The following is a 23,153-nucleotide window of genomic DNA, read 5'->3' as shown; positions in this document are numbered from 1 at the left end:
ACGAGTCCAATAACAATTCATTTTCTTAAGATAGAGTATCAAGTATATCAGGGAGCAGTTGTGTTTGTGTGGGTAGTCAATCATCAGAGAGCAATTAGAAATCCTCCTAATGTTTACGTTATATCCTCCCCTAGTTTACATTACGTAAAGTTGTAAAGTTGGGTTAGATATATTTATGGCTCTTTTGGTCTCATTGTTTTTTTTTTTTTTTTTTTTTTTCTAAAGATAAAGTTTACAATGAGGTAAGAAATGGTTACCTCAAATAATTTCTACTGCATTTTGTAGATTCTATAAAGACAAGTCACCTAATGCCTGAAAATATATGCATGACAATCTTTAAGCCTTCTGTGTCATAGTCATTGACTACACTTAGAAATTTTCTGTAAAATAAACAGTAAAAATCCTGGAATAAATGTTGCCAGGCATTTACCGTTTTAAAAAACGGATATATTGACGTGAAGGAGTGATATTACCGTCACCAAACCGTAAAAGATAATAACATAGGGTATTTTACTGGACTACGGCTGAGAAAAAGTTTATTTTAACGGAGAATTTCAGATTAAAATTACCGTTTTTTAAAGTGTACATATTAATAGCATGACACAAATCAGGTGAAAGCTGAGCTGATTAGGATATCTGCATTCACTTACTCTAAGTACATTATTGTTTCAATTGCTACCGTGGTTTGGAATCTCGGTGGCCACAGCAGGAAATTTCTAAGGGCAATATCTTTACAATAAGGATTACATAAACTTTATTCCTCTTATAGACATATGCAAAGTACATACGACTTTGCCTGAAGAGATTGTGAATCTGTTTAGGGTTGAAGTAATCAACATATCAAACTCATTTTTATCATTACTGCTGGCCAAGCTACAACCCTAGTTGGGAAAGCAAGATGCTATAAGCCCAAGGGGTCTAACAGGGAAAAATAGCCCAGTGAGGAAAGGAAACAAGGAAATAAATAAACGATATAAGAAGTAATTAAAAAATAAAACTTAAGTATCTAAGAAGACATTAACAACAATAAAACAGACAATTCATATATTAACTATAAAAAGACTTGTGTCAGTCTGTTCAACATCAAAACATTTATCAATTCAATAGTTAAAATATATCTAGAATTAATACAGGTAATTAAATAGTAGGTTTAAGGCTACCAGAGTATTGTCTGAATATGAATAAATGTATAAAATATATGACTAAATAATTTCAAATAATGAATAATTGACCCTTACGTTTTAGGGGTGATGAATTTGGTAGAAAAGGTTATGTACATAGACATAAAGCATGGAAAATTGTGAGAAAGAATAGTAGAGAAGTTAGGAGAGAAGTGAAACAGAAAAGAAGAGAAAGTAAATGGAGAACCGCTGAAAATCGAATAAAACATCGAGGAAAGTAAAAGAAAATGTTTATAATTGTGGGGTGGGGTAGGGCAGATGTCTCTGTCACGAGAAGGACTACCCGTATCTGTTTCCTAGTTGTGTGACGACTAGTGGTTGCAGAGGACGATTTGTCACACTGCTGTCTTTCCTGTCTCTTCTGTTAACTTAATTCCAACCTGCTGTCTTTCCTGTCTCTCTTCTGTTTCCTTACTTCCAACCTGCTGTCTTTCCTGTCTCTCTTCTGTTTCCTTAATTCCAACCTGCTGTCTTTCCTGTCTCTCTTCTGTTTCCTTTCTTCCAACCTGCTGTCTTTCCTCTCTCTTCAGTCTCCTTTCTTTCACCCTGCTGTCCGACCTCTCTTAATGCACTACGTAGTAGAACGTATGTATATTCCCTTGGCAATGCATGACCCCTATCCCCTGGAGCTAATGATCTCAATTGATAAATGCAGTATTTAGAGGGGTAGGATAACAAGTCTAGCCGTATTCATTTGCTGAGCTGAGCAAGAACTCTTTAATTTCCTGTTTGATTCAGGGATCCCACTAAGTTTGACTATGATTCTTTTCTTATTGTTGACAATAATATTAAGTTTACATCGACAGTGAGATTTTAACCCTAATGTACATGATTGAACTGAAGTGTATATGCATATCAGCGTTATCTTAATTGCTCATCGATTCTTCTAGAGTTTTTATGATTGCAATTGCTTGCAAGGTAAAGAAAGGCCTTGCTTTTATAGTTTTTGGGTCTCCATTCATTTTAAGGAGTACTGTATATATAACAGGGTCTTTGGACTGCTTATTTATATCAGAGTTTGATATGCTGCTTATGAAGTCATGTGTTGTCTTTTTAATGAGTTCAGTGTGCAAAGGGTTTCCCTGATCAGTTCTGATAGGGAGATGTGATCTGCCAGCACAGAGCATCATTAACTAAACTTGTTAGTTTTGCATGTAGAGACGTTGCAAGATCAGCTTAAGTATACTGAAGTCCTTAAATATAAACTATTCTTTGTTATTAGTTCCATCAGACTTGCCCTCTAAATCGCAATTATTAAGGTCAATACTACACAATATTCATAGAAGTTATATTCCAGCTATGACTATATTGTGGAAAGACAGTTGAATCTTTGTAACTTCAGATGTTCAAACTTGCAGCGAATGTTTTTATGTTCAACAGGCTGACACAAGTCTCACTTTATAGTTGATATATACCAGACCTATCATAAGATCTTATAATATATATTCTTTACTCTCCATATAGTTTTCCATATTTCCTTTCCTCAATAGGGTATTTTCCCTGTTGGAACTTTTGGGCTTGTAGCATCCTGCTTTCCCAATTAGAGTTGTATCTTAGTAATGATAATAACAATAATCTATTATGCAATGTTTTATGTTAAGGGAAACATGCCAGTTTGCATTAATGACTTGTTTCCAATGGTGAAGTGTTGTGTATATCTGGTGAGCTATAAAGTCTGGGAATCAGGGTGAGACACCCCATCAGTTTTTCCTACCCAGGTTGTAACTTATCAGAACACCAGTTTAGCAACGAGACAAATCAGGGAGCAGTGTGTCATGGCTGTGAAAGCTGGCTATCAGCACACTGCTAGGGCAGGCACTACAGAAAATATCAGATTCTCTCCTCCTCCTTCCTGGGTTGACAAGGAGGGGAGGTTTTAGTTGTGGTAGCCTATGAACTGTACAATAATAATAATAATAATAATAATAATAATAGTGTCCAACACAAAAGCGATTATTGGCTATTGCCCTGAAATTGACTTTTATGCTTCAAAAGAAAAGACTGCTAATCTGTTTTCCCTTTTCCAGATCTGATGGAGTGAGGTCGCCAACCAGCTGTTAAGTGCAAGTGCACTTCAACTATATCGTGATCAGACAGAATGCCTAATGACATAATGACATAATGCCTAATCCCTCAACACGGACAAATGCCTAATGGACAAAACATCTAAAAAGGGATAAAAAAAGTGAACTAGAAAACTCAGTACTCTGTAGAGTACTGACCTCGGCCAAGGTGGCCAAGTTTACCTTCATCCTTATTGTAAGTTGCATGAATTTTTTTGTTCTGTTTATTTACTCGAATAATTTCGTATTAACTTTTTCAACATTTGCACCTAATAAATTCGGTACTTGCTTGTTCAGCCCTGCTGCTGCCTCTGATGCCTTAGATGACCGCGGAGGTAGCAGCAGTAGGGGATTCAGCATTATGAAGCTTCATCTGTGGTGGATAATGTGGGAGGGTGGGCTGTGACACACTAGCAGTACCAGCTGAACTCGGTTGAGTCCCTTGTTAGGCTGGGAGGAACGTAGAGAGTAGAGGTCCCCTTTTTGTTTTTGTTTCTTTGTTGATGTCGGCTACCCCCCAAAATTGGGGGAAGTGCCTTGGTATATGTATGTATTTACAAGCTTAGAGAGAGTTTGGTGAGGAATTGAAACACACTAGTTGAAAGTATGGTGCCATCCTTCTAGGGATTTCGTAGATTTTGGAAAATTTGATTCTATTCTATGATACACATTCCACATTTGAACCTCGTCAACCTCTCTGAACTATTCTGAGCCATGTCATTTTAAAATATTCAAAGAATTCACTGAAAATATCTTAAGTTTAGTGGTCCATTGAAGTAAAAAAGTTTGTGAGAAAGATCAGCCACATCCTCTGTTCCTTTGTTTCTTTTCCTCACTGAGCTATTTTTCCCTGTTGGAGCCCTTGGGCTTATAGCACCTTGCTTTTACAATAAGGGTTGTATCTTAGCTATTAATAATAATAATAATAATAATAATAATGATAATAATTATAATAATGATGCTTATAATAACAATGATTATAATGATAATAATAATAATAATAATAATAATAATAATAATAATAATAATAATAAATAATAATAATATTGTTTTGTATGTGCAATGGCTGAAATGTAGTTTAGCTAAAAGTATGAGAATACTAATATATTTACTTTCTTTCAGAATTAGCAGTATGTTCCAAGTTTGCAAGAGGTTACGTTAACAGTACTGGAGAGATTCACTTCACTAATGACAGGTAAGGTGTTCATATGGAAATGTGACAGTTTTATTTCAGGTACTATGCAGTCTTAGAGTATGATAAAATAACATTAACAAAAACTAAATTTGTGAAATTCATTCTTAATTATTCCAGTCTTCCCTCACCCAATGGGCTATCCTAAACATATGCTTCTGTTCCCTTATAATTGCAAAAATCCTCTGATAATTATGACTAAGCCCTTCGTCATCACAGCCATTCAGATCTTACTAAGAAATTATGGAATATTCATTTTTTTCATACATTGTCTCAACTTGAACTTACCCATATGTCCATGTCTGTCATGCACAATTATACATATTATGATTGCACCATTCACAGAAAATACGTATACATATACTTCTTTATCCATACACCAGCAAAATATACTACCCCACAACGAACTAGCAAATCTCCTAATTTCGCCTAGCGTACCATTACCATGTATAAAAATGCCAACCTATTTTGGATTATCCAAAACTAACAACATTTTTGTATATCTTATCATTCCTTGCATGGACATCATTTTTATACTTGATCTTTCACTACTCCAAACACATCTTCCTATTATAACCTTTAATTTGCCCATCTCATTTTCTGTTTGTTTTTCTTTATTCTTAAGAATCGAAAAACTCGCTCGCACACTGGCAGGAACAACTACAAGAACTTCACCCATGCCACATATACCTTTATAGTCTCATCCCCAAACTTCTTCCATGCTGAAGTGTCCAGTCTGTATCTCATTTTTTACCGTATATGCTTCTTCAAACGCATTTTTCTATGTCTTACGCCGGTTGTTATTCTTCTCACATTTATACTTCTGTCTTGAAGATCATGCACTATTGTCACTGAATACTTACATATGGTTACACACACACAGTCATAAACTCACTATTCTGTCTTCTCTCAATGAATTAATATACAAACTTTCTTATATGATCTGCCAGTATTACTACACATTTATATTACTTTGTAGTATAATTACTGCCACTATTGATAGTTCATTTATATTTTTCCCTTATGACAATCAACTCGCGTATTAATATCCTCTTTAGCTATGGTAAACAGCTATTCAAGGAGAAGGAGACTCCAAACTCAAACCATTGTTCTCTAGTCTTGGGTAGTGCCATAGCCTCTGTACTGTGGACTTCCACTGTCTTTGGTTAAGAGTTCTCTTGCTTGAGGGTACGGTCGGGCACACATTCTATCAAATTTCTCTTCCTCTTGTTTTGTTAAAGTTTTATAAATTATATTGGAAATTTTTATGTCAATGTTGTTACTGTTCTTAAAATATTTTCTTTTTGATTGTTTCCTATTCTCACTGGGCTATTTTCCCCGTTGGGTTCCCTGGGTTTATAACATCCTGCTTTTTCAACTAGGGTTGTAGCTTAGCTAATAATAATAATAATAATAATAATAATAGATTGAGCATAAGCAAACCTCCTTGGGATTACTAAAACAGTATCATTCTCCAACCATCTACTCAAACCATGATTATTTTTAAAACTCCAGTATTTACTTTGTTGAACACAAGCTCCTTTTCCTTGAAACACACTTCCATTAATTCCTGAGATATTCTTTCACATATGGCAATTGCTTTTATATACAGTTTTACCAGCCCTAGTAAAATGGGCAACGCTAACTACAATTGAACATAAGCACATGTATTGGGCTTTGCAGTACACACTTGTTTTCTAGTTCACCCCTTTTAGCCTTACCTGCTACTCACATTGCTTTGTACATCCTGGAGGAGATGTATAAAGGTGGCTACAATTATAAAGGCAATCCTGTCCTGGAAAAGTGACCCTATTGACCATTATTCCAAAAAGGATTAATTCTCCTATCTGCACTCCATCCTTTATACTTAGCTCACCTCATACAAAACCACTTTAATTTGCTTTCTCTTTCACAATCCTTACCCTGACCAATCTCGCCGTATCATCTGTCCTTCCAACTCTCTTATTTACACTTCTATTTTTACTTGCCCAAGCATAAAAGATTCTTTAGCTCTGGTAAGCAGCTCTTCAAGGACACTCCAAAATCAAACTATTGTTCTCTAGTCTTGGGTAGTGTCACAGCCTCTGTAACATGGCATTTCACTGTTTTGGGTTAAGAGTTCTCTTGCTTGAGGGTACACTCAGGACCACACTTCTTATTTCTCTTCTTCTTGCTCTGTTAGTTTTTGTAGTTTATATAGGGAATATTTATTTTAATGTTTCTGTTTTTTAAATATCTTATTTTTCCTTGTTTACTTTCCTCACTGGGCTAATTTCCCAGTTGGAGCCCCTGGGCTTAAAGCATCCAGCTTTTCCAACTAGGGTTGTAGCTTAGCAAGTACAGTAATAACTCTTTTCTTCCAGGGACCTTGGTTGGCACGAGTGTGTTAGTATCCTATCTCCTTTAATCTTTCAGGTTCTGAAAGATCTTTTCTTTTTAAATGCTGCTTCTCTCTCTCTCTCTCTCTCTCTCTCTCTCTCTCTCTCTCTCTCTCTCTCTCTCTCTCTCTCTCTCTCACTGTGTGCTCTGCATATTACCAGGGGAGCAAGAGGGCGTTGAATGGATACCTTGTGCGGGCAAAGTTTTGTCATTTTTCGTAAACCAGGGTCCTTATAGAATGCATTTTGCTTGGTCAAGCTTCTTTGAATTTCGTAGAGACGTCTACATAGGAATAGTTTTGAAATGACCCACAAGCTAATTTTTTGCCAGTTTTGTTGCAATAGAAAATAAGGAATATCATTGTTTTTCAATAAATTACTTTGTCTAACCATGACAGTATTAAGCTGTTATCGTAATGCTAATGAAAGATAGAAGAATTATTTATATTTTCTTTAGACATCCATTACATTACATTTCAGCATCTACGGTACTTGCCAAAGACTACATTATCAGGTGTATATAAAGTCGGTTTTCGAAAATATTGTTGTAATATTTCTGTTATATAGTAATAGTACATAAAATGTACTAGTACATCCTGTTATGTAATTTGTACATCCTTTGGAAGGACATATTTAAAGTATCAATTTGACTTACTATATAAGACTTTGTTGTTCTCTTAATAACAGGAAAATGAAGAGGAAATATGCACATTTGTGTCGTAAAGCAATCAAAAGATTTGAGTTTTGTGGAAATTTTTATATTTTGCTTCAACAAACCACAAAAGAATTTTATTATACTATTAGTAAGAACTTTTAAATTGTATTTCATTGTCGGTTTCTTACGAATTTCTTAAATATAAAAAAGTCAATGTTTGTTATTAGCAAGAATCAGCTTCGTCTGTATATAGCCCTTGAACAAGTTGGTGCCTTTCTTTGACAGTGACAGCCAAGAAAAGGAATATTATATTCTTGCCACAGATGCAAATCTCCGCACGCTGATTTTTGCACATGCACCTTAAACGTATTCCCAGATTAGCTGTGATACTGGAGTCAGTGTTGCAGAGATTTTTTTTTGCAGAGAACAGCCATATGATGTACAGTTAACCATTTTAGGTTTGCTATACGTGAGGACTTGCTTATGATTGTTGCAATAGCTGAATTTTGAGTATGTTGTAGAAGAGCATCTTCTGCTTGTAGAAGGCTTTAATAGTCTGGATTTAGCTATTAGTGTTTTGTCCCTGCAATTCAACTAATGATAGTTCAGTGCCGCCTGATGCATGAACTATAAGGACAGGCAAGATTGCATCAGTTCGTCACTGATAATCTGCAACTGCATATCTTTAGCAAATAATATCAGGGGATTAAAAAGCATCTGCCCTAGACATTGCCACAACTTCTTTTTGCCAAGTCAGTAGAACGATATCTTCATATTTACCTGGAAATGCAAAAAAAGAATGGTAACAAGTTGCATTTGTCCTTATCTAATTAAATGAATGTATCATGGCTACGAATAAATGTCTCAGGATCTGTTACAACTCATAGATTGGTCAAGAAAGATATTGCTCTGTAACAGATTACCAGAATGATAACATCTATGCCATTGGAAGGAATGATTCTTCAGCATTGTAAATTGTATGGAGGATGGTTCGATTGCCAGCTTCCCTGCGAGTTGGTCCATGTGTGGTGATGTCTCTCATTCCCTTTTCTTCAAAAAATAAACATTATTTTTTACTTCTTTATAAAGGCTTGATACAGGTCGAGATGAACTGGAGAACATGAAATCCCTGAAGGTAGGCACTGAAAGGTGATTCTGGATATTATATAGCTCCAGTAATCCTGATTTTTTTTTGCCTTGTCTTTTCAATTGCACTTAGACTGGGAAGTTTATCATATATAGTAGAGCAGAATTGAATGTTTGATGTTTATTGGGACATCTCGAAGAAGGGTGTGTCTGTAGCCCTGTTTTACATCAGAATTTTTAGTTTGGGTGAAATGACCACCTGTCGGTTGCATACATGGCATCGACAATGACAGAAGTGTTGATTGTTACCTTGGGTAATGTATCTAGACATTTTGTCTCTCTTTCAATATTACTTTCAATTTGTTTACTTTTCTCATTCTGCCCTCAAAGTCAAATAAGGAGGATTTGAATTTCAGTAAAGTCATATTCTCCAGCAGTTATCACCTGAGAAACTATCTGAAGCAGATATGTTTCTGAAAACTACTTACCTTTTTCTTTCTTAAAAGTCTCTCTCACAATTGTTTACCTTCACTTTCAAGGAGGAAAGTATTTAGGCTTTTCCTCCAATAAATTTGACTTGATTCAAGTCATTATGAGATTCTTTGGAAGCACAAACTCTATATGATATGCAAACCAATCTTTCTACTGTAAGCTCTTGGAATAGGTTGACCATTTCTGTGATGGTCACTTGAAGATAACTCTGTGCTGTCTGCTAATCCTTGTGACGATAACCGATCTAAATTCATGATTTTTGGGTGGTTTCTCAATGCTAGTGTTCATATGAAGCACTCTCTTCAACTTAACAATATTTTCAGCAAACATAGGTTTTGTGTAAAGCCATTTCATTTGAGTCTTTAGTGTCAACGTGATCCCACAAGTATACATGGCTTTGGTTCACTTCAGTGTTGTATTTCTGTTCAAGAACCATACAGTCTTGCCTGTCCTTAGTAGTTTGTGTAGCAGATGGCACTGAATAATCTTTGATGTAGTTGCTGGTGTAAATCAGGACTGTTGCTCAGTCTTCCACCAGCAGAGGATATTCTTCTAAAATATATTAAATGTTTTGCTATTGCAACGACCATGATAAAGTCCTCATACTTGACTTAACACAAAAGTTATTGACAACATCAAATGGCTAATCTCCGAAAAAAAAAAAAAAAAAAAAATGCTAACTCCAGTTTACACGAGAAAAATGTAACTCAGGGTAAAGGGAATGTGCAAAAATCGATGTGTTGGATATTGTCTGCAGCAAGAATATTTTTTCTTAGCTGTCATCGTCAAGGGAAAAGCACCATTTTGCTCAAGGGTAATCTACTTGATCGTTGATACTGACAAATATTAATAAGCACTGACTTTTTTTATATCTCAAAAATCCATAAGGAAAATGCAAGGAAATAAAATTTATCAGTTCTTACTAATTATATCGATATTTTCTGCTATAAAGCTAAATATTAAGATTTCTATAAAATGCAAATCTATTTCCATGACTGTGTAATATTTTATTTTCATTATGATGTTAGGATAATGAAGTCATATATGAAATGTCAAATTTGCAATGATATGCCTTCCTAGCAATTATATCACTATTTTTTGTGTGGTGAATCTCTCTGAAAATCAATTCTGGAAACATCCCTCTATTGTCATATGACACAGTATGGTGATATTTCCTTTTTATTGTCATGTTATTAACAGTACAATAAAGTCTTGTACATCAAATAAATGCTCTGAAAAAGTACTTTCAAGTATGATGCACTTTGAAATATTCAGTATGATAAAATAAAACACATAATATTAAACTAATAAATTTGTGAAACTGAATTATATCCACCTGTTAATGTGGTATATTGCAAGTACCGTGAAGTATATTCTTCCAGATTTCATTTAGTATTACCATAACAGCTTCAAATGTCATGAATACACATTGTAATTTCATGGAAGACAATGACCACCTAATTTTTGCATCATGAAAACTGACTAGATTGTTTGCTGAACAGAAACTTATGAAATGTGCTCCATTTGCAATTTCGCCAAGACACTCGACACCCATCACATTCTCTATCCCTTGGATTATTGCTTCGAACTTTGGCATTGCAGTTTCCAATCACAATTTTCATACCTCTCTCTGGGATCTCGTGTATTAAACTCTGCAGTCCTTCATAGTATTCATCTTTTCCTTTCTTCAGGGGAATCATTCGTTGGGCTATAGCAAACTGTAATACTCATATTGCACTGCTTTGAATCGAACTTTGCTAGTAACAATCTACTATTTACAGCTCTCCACTCGGTTAATGGCTTTTCTGCTCTTGGTGTCATCAATAGGAATAGATGATGATGATGAATAAAACTGACAAAAATTAGCTTAAGGGTCACCTTGAAACTACCTCCTGCGTACAAGTCCTTCTAAATTCCTGTAAACCTGGCTAAGCAAAGGGCATTCTATAGGAACCCTAGTTTATGAAGAATGACACCAAACTTTAACAACACTACATGGGATCTGTGATCCCTGGGTATATGTGTATGGTTTTAGGTTCCATGTTTTTACTACGTTCGCATTCTTTATCTTAATATCCAAAACCTGACCTTCTACCCTCACAGGGTCATCCACTTACCTCTTCCCCAAATGGCTCCTTTCAATAGGTTTTTGGTTTGAAATCCCTTACTTTGATTAGTGATACCAAGTTGATACCATCTATTAATATTTGTACATCATCTTAAGGTGACTCTTCACACCTTAGCATTACCTAGACAGCCACTGCCATGGTTATACTTTTAGCTTTCTATTTAGTCACCACTAGTATTGCTCTATATATTTACATTGATTATCCATCAACTATTCAGTATCCATTTCTGTTTGCTACTTATTCTTATATAATTTTCTTTTAATGGTGGCATAAGTCTTTTAATAGATTATATTTGTCATCTGTTTTGATTTTGTTACTTTTTTCTCATCGTTCATTTCCTTATTTCCTTTCCTCACTAGGCTATTTTTCCCTGTTGGAGCCCTTGGGCTTATATCATCTTACTTTTCCAATTAGGGCTGTAGCTTAGCTATTAATAATAATAATAATAATAATAATAATAATAATAATAATTCTTGGAATATTCTCTTGTTTTACACAACTAGCTACTTTTATAAATCTATTTTCAAGTCTATATTCCAGGCAATAACAACTCATTTGAACATAATTACATTTTCATCCTTTTTCCAGAACACACATAGTATACATCACAACTTAAACTCATATTCCCTTTCCTCTATACATCCCTATTCTTAGGTTTACTGCCAACATCCCTTCTTCCTAAGCAGAAACATTTGCCTGTCCAGTTCTAAGCATAAATATACCTGAAGTTTTCTCTGAAATATGTCCCTATTCATTTCAGGGCATTATTACACTTCAATATTTTCTCTGAATAGACCATTCTACCAATATATCTATCAGACATAGTTCGAGGAAATCTTTGCTACTGTATCTATCTAAACATTTCACATTTCTACCATTTCCTTTCAATGATTGCAGGATAAAATCCATTTTGTTTTTACTCGACATTCTCTTCCTTACATTCTCATGTACAGCCATTTTGCTCTACTATCATAAGTTCCTATCAACAACCCTATTATAATGAACACAATTCAAGGACCAAACATGCACAACTTGCTCACTTTCTTTCAGACTTAGCAATGATACGCAGCAGGGTTTAACAATAGATAATTCACACACAACTGAACTATATTCTTACACAGCCAACAACAATCTCTTGAAAAGTTTATATACTGCAGCATATATCTATATTTATCCATCTATCTATTGCAATACCAATTTCCTCGATTCAATTGCACTTCTGTAATAGCAACAGCAAACTAGTCACTCGTGAAATCTCTCGTCTATTCAGCCCACTCTGAAACAATAACATACTGTACCCCTTCCATCGAAATCCTTAAAATAAATCTGTCCTTTTGGCATAAACACATCTAAAGTGTCTACCAACTTTAATATCCATCATTATCAAATCAGGACCAACTGGTATAGCAAGGTAATCCTTATCTTAATGCTGACTGTTCTTATTGCTGTGAGTCCAATCTGTTGAACGTCTCCATTCTTTTGAGTTTTCAATTATCTCCTGTTACATTATTATTATTATTATTATTTATTATTATTATTATTATTATTATTATTATTATTATTATTACTACTTGCTAAGCTACAACCCTAGTTGGAAAAGCAGGATGCTATAAGCCAAGGGGGGCCCAACAGGAAAAATAGCCCAGTGAGGAGAGGAAAAAGGGAAAATAAAATATTTTAGGAGTAACAACATTAAAATAAATATCTCCTATATAAACTATAAAAAGTTTAACAAAAAGGAGGAAGAAAAATAAGATAGCATAGTGTGCTCAAGTGTACCCTTTTTACCCTCACACAAGAGAACTTTGACCCAAGACAGTGGAAGACCATGGGACAGAGGCTATGGCACTGCCCTATACTAGAGAACAATGGTTTGATTTTGGAGTGTCCTCATAGAAGAGCTGCTTGCCATAGCTAAAGAGTCTCTTCTACCCCTAACAAGAGGAAATTTTATTTAGTTGTAGGCTTCTTTATCTCGTCTTCTAACCAAGTTCATTCGTCCCGCCCATTACTGATCCTGGTCACCTTTCTGAAAGGTTTTCCTGTTCACGCCCTGGTGTCCCAGATTAAGGTTGATATATTGAGAACACCCGTTTTGCCTTATCTCAAAGATCATTTAAACATTTAGTATTCTCTCTTGTTTTTTCACAATTACAACAAAAATAATTAACATCTAAAAGGACTGCATCAGTGTCTTTTACTCATTTTATGATCCTTAGCATCTCCTGAATTTGTTTCTACCCATTACTCACAGCATCCTTTAAGCAGCTCTCCTATCTTTTATTTGATATCCTTCCTTTCCAGTCATCATAGGATCTGTTTTGCTGATGTTTAGCACATTCATCTCTACATTTTTCTCCTCCACTTCAACATTTCTATGCTTATCCGTCCATTATTGGGATAAAGAGTAAATGATATAAAGTTTAGCCTTGAAAGGCATCTAAGATTTTTCTCATATACTTCTCAAACACCTACCACTGTCTTCACCCTAGATATATGTTAAGTAGTCTGTCCATCTAATTCTTACAAATAGTGGCATTGTATGTCTTCTCAAACACCTACCACTGTCTTGAGGGTGCACTCGGGCACACTATTCTATCTAATTTCTCTTCCTCTTGTTTTGTTAAAAGTTTTATAGTTTATATAGGAAATACTTATTTTGTTGTTGCTGTTCTTAGAATATTTTTTCATTGTTTCCTTTCCTCACTGGGTTATTTTCCTGGTTGGAGCCCCTGGGCTTATAGCATCCTGTTTTCCCAACCAACTAGGGTTGTAGCTCAGCAAGTGATAATAATAGTAATAATATACAAAGGACTCTGTCCATCTAATTGCTTACCTTACTACTTTAATAAGTGTCTTCTCGAGGTATCATTCCAGTATTTAACTCATTATCATGACTGTCTTTGTTGCATTACCTTTAAGATATAGGGACCCTGATCAAGCACTATCTACACTATCCAACGTTGTTAATCAAACTGTGTATAACTCAAACACGAACATATTTTATGCCCTTGCTAATGAATCTATTACCTCTGTCTGTATTTCACACTGGACCACATAAAAAGGGTAATGTTTCTCCCATGTGATATCAAACAAGACCTTACTTTCAGTCTCATTCCGTTTTCCATTTTAGACTAATTTGTATTCTATTCATCTGGAATTTTTCATTTCTAATTTTCTTTCTTTTTATATTGCATTCCAAATTCAGTTACATTTCATCCAGGAAACTTTTTAAACATTATAGAAGCTGTTTGAGCAAAGATCTGGCAGTAATTTAAGTCTTATGGAAGCGTTCTAAACGTTACAGATGCAGTCTGAACAAAGAACTGGCAGTAATTCTTCTATTTCCACATTCATGTTTCTACACATTTTCCTTCATTCTTTTATTCAATCTCACCGAAAATTCTTGGTCCCAAAATAGAAACTTACAAATACTAACTGGTTGACACTTTTCTTATTTGTCCATTCTTTTTGCATGAATTATTTGTTCTCCATTAAAAACACTTTTTTAATCACATTTATCCATAATAGTCTTAATATATGCTTTAATTTCATTTCAACTATAATCAATTGAGCATCCTATCAATAACTTTACTCCTTCAAAAGTATTTATTTTATGGGACAACTATTCTACAGTAATACTCTGGCTGTCATCTCTATATACGTAAGCTATTTGGATATTTCCTCCCTTCAATTACATCTCCTTACCTCCCTCAACAGCAAATGACACAGGGCTGATAATTGATAGAAATCGACATTTTTCTCAAATAGTTTCATTTTTTAATCTTATGAGATTAAAGTAACGATATCCAAATAAAATTTTTCTAGTGACCTGCGTTCCTAATTCTCACCACCTGCTTGCCTTAGTACTTTGTCCCTTCTCATTTCTACATTATTATTATTATTATTATTATTATTATTATTATTATTATTATTATTATTATTATTATTATTATTATTATTATTATTATTATTATTATTATTATTATTATTATTATTATTATTATTGTTGTTGTTGTTGTTGTTGTTATTTAGAGGAGTGGAAGTTAGTAAAAGAAAGTTTTGTTGGAACTTCAAGTGATGTGTGTGGCAAGAAGTTTGTTGGAGGCAGCATGAGGAAGGGCAGTGAACTGTGGAATGAAGGAGTGAAGGTAAAAGCGGAAGAGGAAAAGAGGGAATTTGAAGAATGGCTGCTGAGTAATAGTGTAGAGAAGTATGAAAGATATAGAGAGAAAAATGTGGAAGTAAAGCGCAAGGTAAGTGAGGCAAAGAGGGCAGCTGACCTGAGGTGGGGTCAGGGATTGGGTCATTCATATGAAGAGAATAAGTAGTAGTTTTGGAAAGAAGTGAAGGGTATAAGGAAGGCTGGTTCAAGAATTGAAGAGACAGTGAAAGATGGAAATGGAAGGTTGTTAAAAGGAGAGGAGGCAAGGAAAAGGTGGGCGGAATATTTTGAAAGTTTACTGAATGTTGAGGATAATAGGGAGGCAGATATAATTGCTGTTGCAGGTGTTGAGGTGCCAGTGATGGGAGACGAGAATGAGAGAGAGATTACAAGAGAGGAAGTGAGGAGAGCACTAGATGAAACGAGAGTAGGAAAAGCGTCTGGTATGGATGGTGTGAGAGCTGAGTTGTTGAAGGAAGTGGGTGTGACAGTACTTGAATGGTTGGTGAGATTGTTTAATATGTGTTTTGTGTTGTCAATGGTACCAGTAGATTGGGTTTGTGCATGTATTGTACCACTATATAAGGGTAAGGGAGATGTGCATGAGTGTTGTAATTCAAGGGGTATTAGTTTGTTGAGTGTAGTTAGAAAAGTGTATGGTAGAGTACTGATTGATAGGATTAAGGATAAAACAGAGAATGCAATCTTAGAAGTACAGGGTGGTTTTGGAAGAGGTAGGGGTTGTATGAATCAGATTTCTACAGCTAGGCAGATATGCAAGAAATAATTAGCAAAAGGTAAGGAGGTGTATGTTGCGTTTATGGATCTGGAGAAAGCGTATGATAGAGTTGATAGGGAAGCAATGTGGAATGTGATGAGGTTATATGGAGTTAGTGGAAGGTTGTTGCAAGCAGTGAAAAGTTTCTACAAAGGTAGTAAAGCATGTGTTAGGATAGGAAATGAAGTGAGCGATTGGTTTCCGGTAAGAGTGGGGCCGAGACAGGGATGTGTGATGTCACTGCGGTTGTTTAACTTGTATGTTGGAGTGGTGAGAGAGGTGAATGCTCAAGTGCTTGGACTAGGATTGAAACTGGTAGACGAGAATGACTATGATTGGGAGGTAAATCAGTTGTAGTTTGCGAATGATACTGTACTGGTTGCAGACACAGAAGAGAAGCTTGGCCGATTAGTGACAGAATTTGGAAGGGTGTGTGAGAGAAGGAAGTTGAGAGTTAATGTGGGTAAGAGTAAGGTTATGAGATGTACGAGAAGGGAAGGTGGTGCGAGGTTGAATGTCATGTTGAATGGAGAGTTACTTGAGCAGGTGTATCAGTTCAAGTACTTGGGGTCTTTAGTTGCAGCAAATGGTGGAGTGGAAGCAGATTTACGTCAGAGTGTGAATGAAGGATGCAAAGTATTTGGGACAGTTAAGGGAGTAGTAAAAAATAGAGGGTTGGGCATGAATGCAAAGAAAGTTCTGTATGAGAAAGTGATTGTACCAACTGTGATGTATAGATCGGAGTTGTGGGGAATGAAAGTGACGGAGAGACAGAAATTGAATGTGTTTGAGATGAAATGTCTAAGGAGTATAGCTGGTGTATCTCGAGTAGATAGGGTTAGGAACGAAGTAGTGAGGGTGAGAATGGGTGTAAAAAATGAGTTAGCATCTAGAGTGAATATGAATGTGTTGAGGTGGTTTGGCCATGTTGAGAGAATGGAAAATGGTTGTCTGCTAAAGAAGGTGATGAATTCAAGAGTTGATGGGAGAAGTACATGAGGAAGTCCAAGGTTTGGGTGGATGGATGGAGTGATGTGAGAGAGGTAAGAGAGCGTGCTAGAAATAGGAATGAATGGCGAGCGATTGTGACGCAGTTCCGGTAGGCCCTGCTGCTTACTCCGGTGCCTTAGATGACCGCGGAGGTAGCAGCAGTAGGGGATTCAGCGTTATGAAGCTTCATCTACGGTGGATAACGGGGGAGGGTGGGCTGTGTCACCCTAGCAGTACCAGCTGAACTCGGTTGAGTCCCTTGTCAGGCTGGGAGGAACGTAGAGAGGAGAGGTCCCCTTTGTTGTTTCATTTGTTGGGATATGTATGTATGTAACTTTGCTTCTTATTTAGGTACTTTTCCTTTAGTTAATTCATTACAAAAACTACTTTTTCTTTGCCTTTCTTATGAGTTACAATGCCCAAAAGCCTATACACTACAGTACCAAACTTTATTCAATGAACTATACACATGCAGTCATTAACCTTGCACAGATCAACTTAATACAGACACTGTATATCAAACCACGTAACTAATACAGACACTGTATATCAAACCACGTAACTAGGACACATAGCACCTATATTATATTATACGATACAAGGCCTTCTCCTAAATCTTAGTTCATCTTCCATTCCAAACTCTACTTGACAATGTTTCAGAATTTATTCCACACTTCATCTGATATTTCTTCATCTACCACATACCGTATATTATTTGCATCTCTCTCTCTCTCTCTCTCTCTCTCTCTCTCTCTCTCTCTCTCTCTCTCTCTCTCTCTCTTTCTCTCTCTCTCTCTCTTTCTCTCTCTCTCTCTCTCTCAGCATGGACGAATCTTGCCCTCACTACAAGCTCAAATATGATACTCTTAATGTTACTATGTCTGTCATTCCAATCATTATCCTGAAACATTCGACCTCTTATTTCTCAACTCATCTGCAATTGTATAGCGGTCTGCTTTTCTCTCGTTTATCGATTGCATCCATTATCAAGTATTTATTCCCAAGGAGAGTTCTTCCATTCATTGGCTGTTTCTTCTTTTACCTAACTGCCTACGCTGTTTTGTTTACAAGATCACATTCTATTATTATTATTATTATTATTATTATTATTATTATTATTATTATTATTATTATTATTGCTTGCTAACCTACAACCCTAGTTGGAAAAGCAGGATACGATAAGCCCAGGGTCCCAACAGGGAAAATCACCCTGTGAGGAGAGGAAACAGGGAAAAATAAAATACTTTAAGAACAGTAACAACAATAAAATAAATATTTCCAATATAAACTATAAAAATTTTAACAAATCCAAACAAGAGAAAGAGAAATTAGATAGAATATATTTCCCGAGTGTATCCTAAAGTAAGAGGAACTTGACCCAATATATGGTCTTTCAGACTTTTTTTACTTTACCAACACTTAACCAGTCTTTGTAAACTATTATCTGAACTCTCTCTCCTACTTCAAACATTAGACATTGAACCACTTACTCTCATTTATTCACGTGTATTCACATTATGTTCAGTGTCCACTTCCTTTCTCCCTAAAGTGAAATATGTCTGTCCAGTTCTTTGACCACTTGACACATTCTCTAGCTAAGGTAGCCCCAGGAAATCTCTGCACCAGTACCTATCAAGAAACTATTTTACAATCTATTTGTTACAAGTGCAGTAATTCTGCCATCTCTTTCTTGCAATACTTATAGGAATAAATCCATTTTTTACCATCCAAACGTACTTCACATCATCGTTTTCTTCAAGTGTAGTATCTCACACTCAAAGCCTATCTCAATATTGGTACTATAGCAATTATTATTATTATTATTATTATTATTATTATTATTATTATTATTATTATTATTATTATTATTATTATTATTAAGCTACAACCCTAGTTGGAAAAGCCGGATGCTATAAGCCCTTGTGGGCCCAACAGAGAAAATAGCTCAGGGAGGGAAGGAAACAAGGGACAATAAAATCTTTCAAGAACAGTAACAACATTAAAATAAATATTTTCTATATAAACTATAAAAAATAACAAAACAAGAGGAAAAGAAGTTAAATAGTGTCAGTGTACCCTCAAGCAAAAGAACTCTTTTGAGATAAAAGGTAATTAACCCAGTTCTTGATAAACTTCTAGTATTTTTCTCAAATACTTTCGAAACACCTACCATTGTATAAGGGAGTATGTCCATCTAATTGCTCGACATGCTAATTTAATAAGTATCTTAACTCATTATCAGGTCTGCCTTTTGTTTTGGCATTACTTTCAAAATATAGGGACCTTTATCAAAGCACTATATACTCTATCCAGCGTTGTTAATTAAACGGTATATAACTCGAACACAAATTTTTTTTATGCTCTTGCAAATTGACAAATTACTAATGCTACCTCTCTACTAAATTTCTGTGTTACCTCGGTCTCTATCGTACACTAAACCACATAATTAACAAATACTGTATCTCTCTCATGTGATATTATACAAGACCTTACATTGTCTCCTTTCATTTTGGAATCAGCATGACATTTATCTATAATGTTACTTGACACTTTTCTCTTTTTCTATATTCCACTCCAAATTCAGTAACATTTTTTCCATTTCCTTATATTTCCACAATCATATTTTACACTTTCTCATTCACTGTTTCCTTTAATCTCACTGAAGATATTTGGTCTCACACAAGAACTTACAAATACTAAATGGTTCACACTTATTTCTGTCTCTCCATCCTTTCACATGAATTATTGGTTCTCCTATACATGGTCTTTTTATCAAATTCATCTGAAATAGTCTTGATGTCTGCTTTCATTTATTTAAACCTTTTAGCCATAGTAAGTAGCTCTTCTGGAAAAAGGACACACTCAAATCAAACCATTGTTCTCTAGTCTTGAGTAGGGCCATAGCCTCTGTACTATGGTCTTCCACTGTCTTGGGTCAGAGTTCTCTTGTTTGAGGGTAAAATCGGACACACAATCCTATCTAATTTCTCTTCCACTGTTTTGTTAAATTGTTATAGTTTATTTAGGAAATATCTATTTTATTGTTGTTACTGTTTTTGAAACATTTCATTTTTCCTTGTTTCCTTTCCTCACTGGGCTATTTTACCTGTTGGGGCCCCTGGGCTTATAGCATCCTGCTTTTCCAACTATGGTTGTAGCTTAGCAAGTAATAATAATAATAATAATAATAATAATAATAATAATAATAATAATAATAATAATATAGTACTGTCATCTCAGGATGCCAGAAAACCTAAAATCAATCAATCAATCAATAGTTTCAAATATCAACTTGTGACCTCCCTTAACAGCACGTGACCCAGAGCCTATCACTAATAGACTCCAACATTTCCCCCAAAAATAATTCTTGCTATATCTAGCGATATACTGAAGCAAGCTTGTTAAAGTCTAGCTTCTCAATGCCTATCTATCTGTTACCTTGGCATGTTGCCCTTTCCCTTATGTTGTATGTTTTATTAGTGTTATTTATGTACTTTTCCTTTTAGTTTATTATAAACAAATTTCCTTTACAGTTCCTTAGAGCTACAAGGACTAGAGTCAAATAAGCATTATACATTACAGTACCGAGTTTTATTCAATGCACTATCTACTTTCACTCATTAACCTTGCACAAATCACTTTAATACAGACAGTACGACAAAGTATATAAATAACCCCTATATAATACTATGTCAGACATTCCTTTCAGTCTTGCTTCATTTTCCATTCTAAACTCTACTTGAATTTCCTTTGAAATATGTTTTCATGCACTTCCTAGTTTAATAACCTCTCTCTCTCTCTCTCTCTCTCTCTCTCTCTCTCTCTCTCTCTCTCTCTCTCTCTCTCTCTCTCTCTCTCTCTCTCTCTCTCTCTCTCTCTCTCTAATATCGAACGGCATATCTGACTCCTTATTTTATTGCCTTTTCTGTCATTCCATTCTTCCACATGAATCATAACACACTTATTCTTCACTCATGAACTAATTGCTTCTTTTCCCATCAGTGATTGATCCTTATCACCTTTACATACTGCATTCATTAAGTATTTATTCAGAGAGGGAGTTCTATCTCTGCCTGTTCTCTTCAATCAAGCAACTGACTTCATTTAGTTCTCTTTTTTAAATCTCTTATTTGCAAGGAACTTAACCATTCTGACCAAAGATACTCTTAAAACATACGTTCCTTCAGACTCAAGTTTCTCACATGACCAACATTCAAAATTTCCTTTTTCCCATGGGCTTATAGCATCCTGCTAGGGTTGTAGCAGTTAATGATAAAGACTGCTTTCATTACATTGTTTTTAGGATGTAGGGACCCAAATATATTTGTTTGTCTTTGAAAATTAGATATCAGTATTTCCCCAGTCTGTATTGTACACTAAACCACGTAAATACATATACTGTACCTCAATTGTGATACTATAAAAGACCTTACTTTTTCCATTATAGACTGTAGTTGACATCCATATAGACTTTTTAATTGGCAATTTATATTCCATTCCAAATGCAGTAAAATTGTTACTATTTCCAGAAGCATATTTTGCACATCGTCGTTCAGTCACAACCATAAACTTCTTTCACATGAATCATGGATTTTTCTATATATTCTATTCATCACATTCATGTGTAAAATAGGCTGGTTGTCTCGTTATTTAAAGCATAAACAATTATCTTTCTTTACTCTCTAATAAGTATAGATTTAATCTCAATATATTTTTTATTTCTGAATTTTGTCATATTTGGATATTTTATTCCTATACTGCACAATGAATTTTTGACCTTGCCAAACTATTACATCATCTTACATTATTCAATTGATCTCCTAAAATTTCGTGTCCATATCAGGATTTGTCTAACAATAAGTAATTTATCAGTTTCATTTGGCTAATAATTATGAATCTCATTTTCTATGCTTAGATGCATTCATAACTTTTCCAGTCCATTTGGCTAATTTGAATATTGGATTCCCAGTTTGTAAGTTTCTTGTATATATGTATTGATAACTTTTCCAGTTTCCCTTGGCGAATTCCCATTTTTTCCTCATTTTCTACGGTTCAAGTATATATGTATAACTATAACTTTTCCAGGCCACTTGGGAAATTTGCAGTTTTCCCACATATTGCATGCATAAGTATTTCAGGCTAATTGGCATAGCTGATTCCCATTTTCTATGTCTCAAGTATATGTATAACTTTTCAGAAATGGTCGGGATCTCGGTGCTTCTAGCAGCTGAATGGGGTATACCTGGAAGGGCAACACCGCCTTGCCCGTCTTCCGGCTGGTATTGGAATAATCTGGAACCACTACCAGCGAGGGGGGACCCTGGTCGCTCATTCCTCCCTGGTACTAAAGTCTGCATACCTATCTTTGAAAAATGGAAAACAAAATAGCTAAAGGCAACTCGAGAGGCTAAAATTGACTGCTCATTGAACTCTTAACACCATTTTTATGCTGTATCTGTGAGAAACCTTCAAATGAAATAAACCTGTGATTCAATACTTATTCTTTGAATACACCCCTTTTTTTTTTTTGTATTTTGTGATTTTGAAATGAAACTTGTATTTGCATTTTTCTTTTATTTTTCACATTTGAAAAAATATTTGAACATAGGAATATATAGAGTTGACAGGAAAAATATAAATATAATAAAGGCCAAAAATGAATAAACCAAAAATGAATAAAGCTAAAAGATTTAGGGAAAATAAATTATTCAAGGCAACACTTCAAACACGGAAATAGAAAGTTGACAGGCAAAAAAATATGACTTTCAAAAGCAAGCCTTGAACACTGAAATACACAAAGTTGACAGGCAAATTTATATACAAAATGGAAAACTTCACTGCCCGAAAACTGCCCAAGCAACCAAAAAAAAAAAAAACCACTGCCCGAAAACTGCCCAAGCAGCCAAACAAAAATAAAAACTTCACTGCCCGAAAACTGCCCAAACAGCCAAAAAAAAAAAAAAAATTAAAATTCACAATTGCTTTATACATTCAAACGTTTACGAAGAGTGTCCAGAAACTACGAAGAGTGTCCAGAAACTGCA

At 35.1% G+C, this 23,153-nt stretch overlaps 1 long non-coding RNA gene across 1 annotated transcript in view; it reads left to right on the top strand.

The window, feature by feature from the left end:
• The window catches only part of LOC137636080 (uncharacterized), a 29,488-nt gene extending 6,889 nt beyond the window's left edge, over nt 1-22,599 (top strand). The window contains exons 2-4 of the long non-coding RNA XR_011042916.1: nt 3,209-3,440; nt 4,367-4,439; nt 22,307-22,599. This is a non-coding gene — a long non-coding RNA (uncharacterized lncRNA). The remainder of the gene's footprint in view (nt 1-3,208; nt 3,441-4,366; nt 4,440-22,306) is intronic.
• Nucleotides 22,600-23,153: the final 554 nt, after the last annotated feature.

The sequence above is a fragment of the Palaemon carinicauda genome, unplaced genomic scaffold (genome assembly GCF_036898095.1).
Source record: "Palaemon carinicauda isolate YSFRI2023 unplaced genomic scaffold, ASM3689809v2 scaffold224, whole genome shotgun sequence".
NCBI classification, from domain to species: Eukaryota; Metazoa; Arthropoda; class Malacostraca; order Decapoda; family Palaemonidae; genus Palaemon; species Palaemon carinicauda.
Note: the sequence above shows the minus strand (reverse complement) of the source record. Positions and strands in the feature narration are given on the sequence as shown.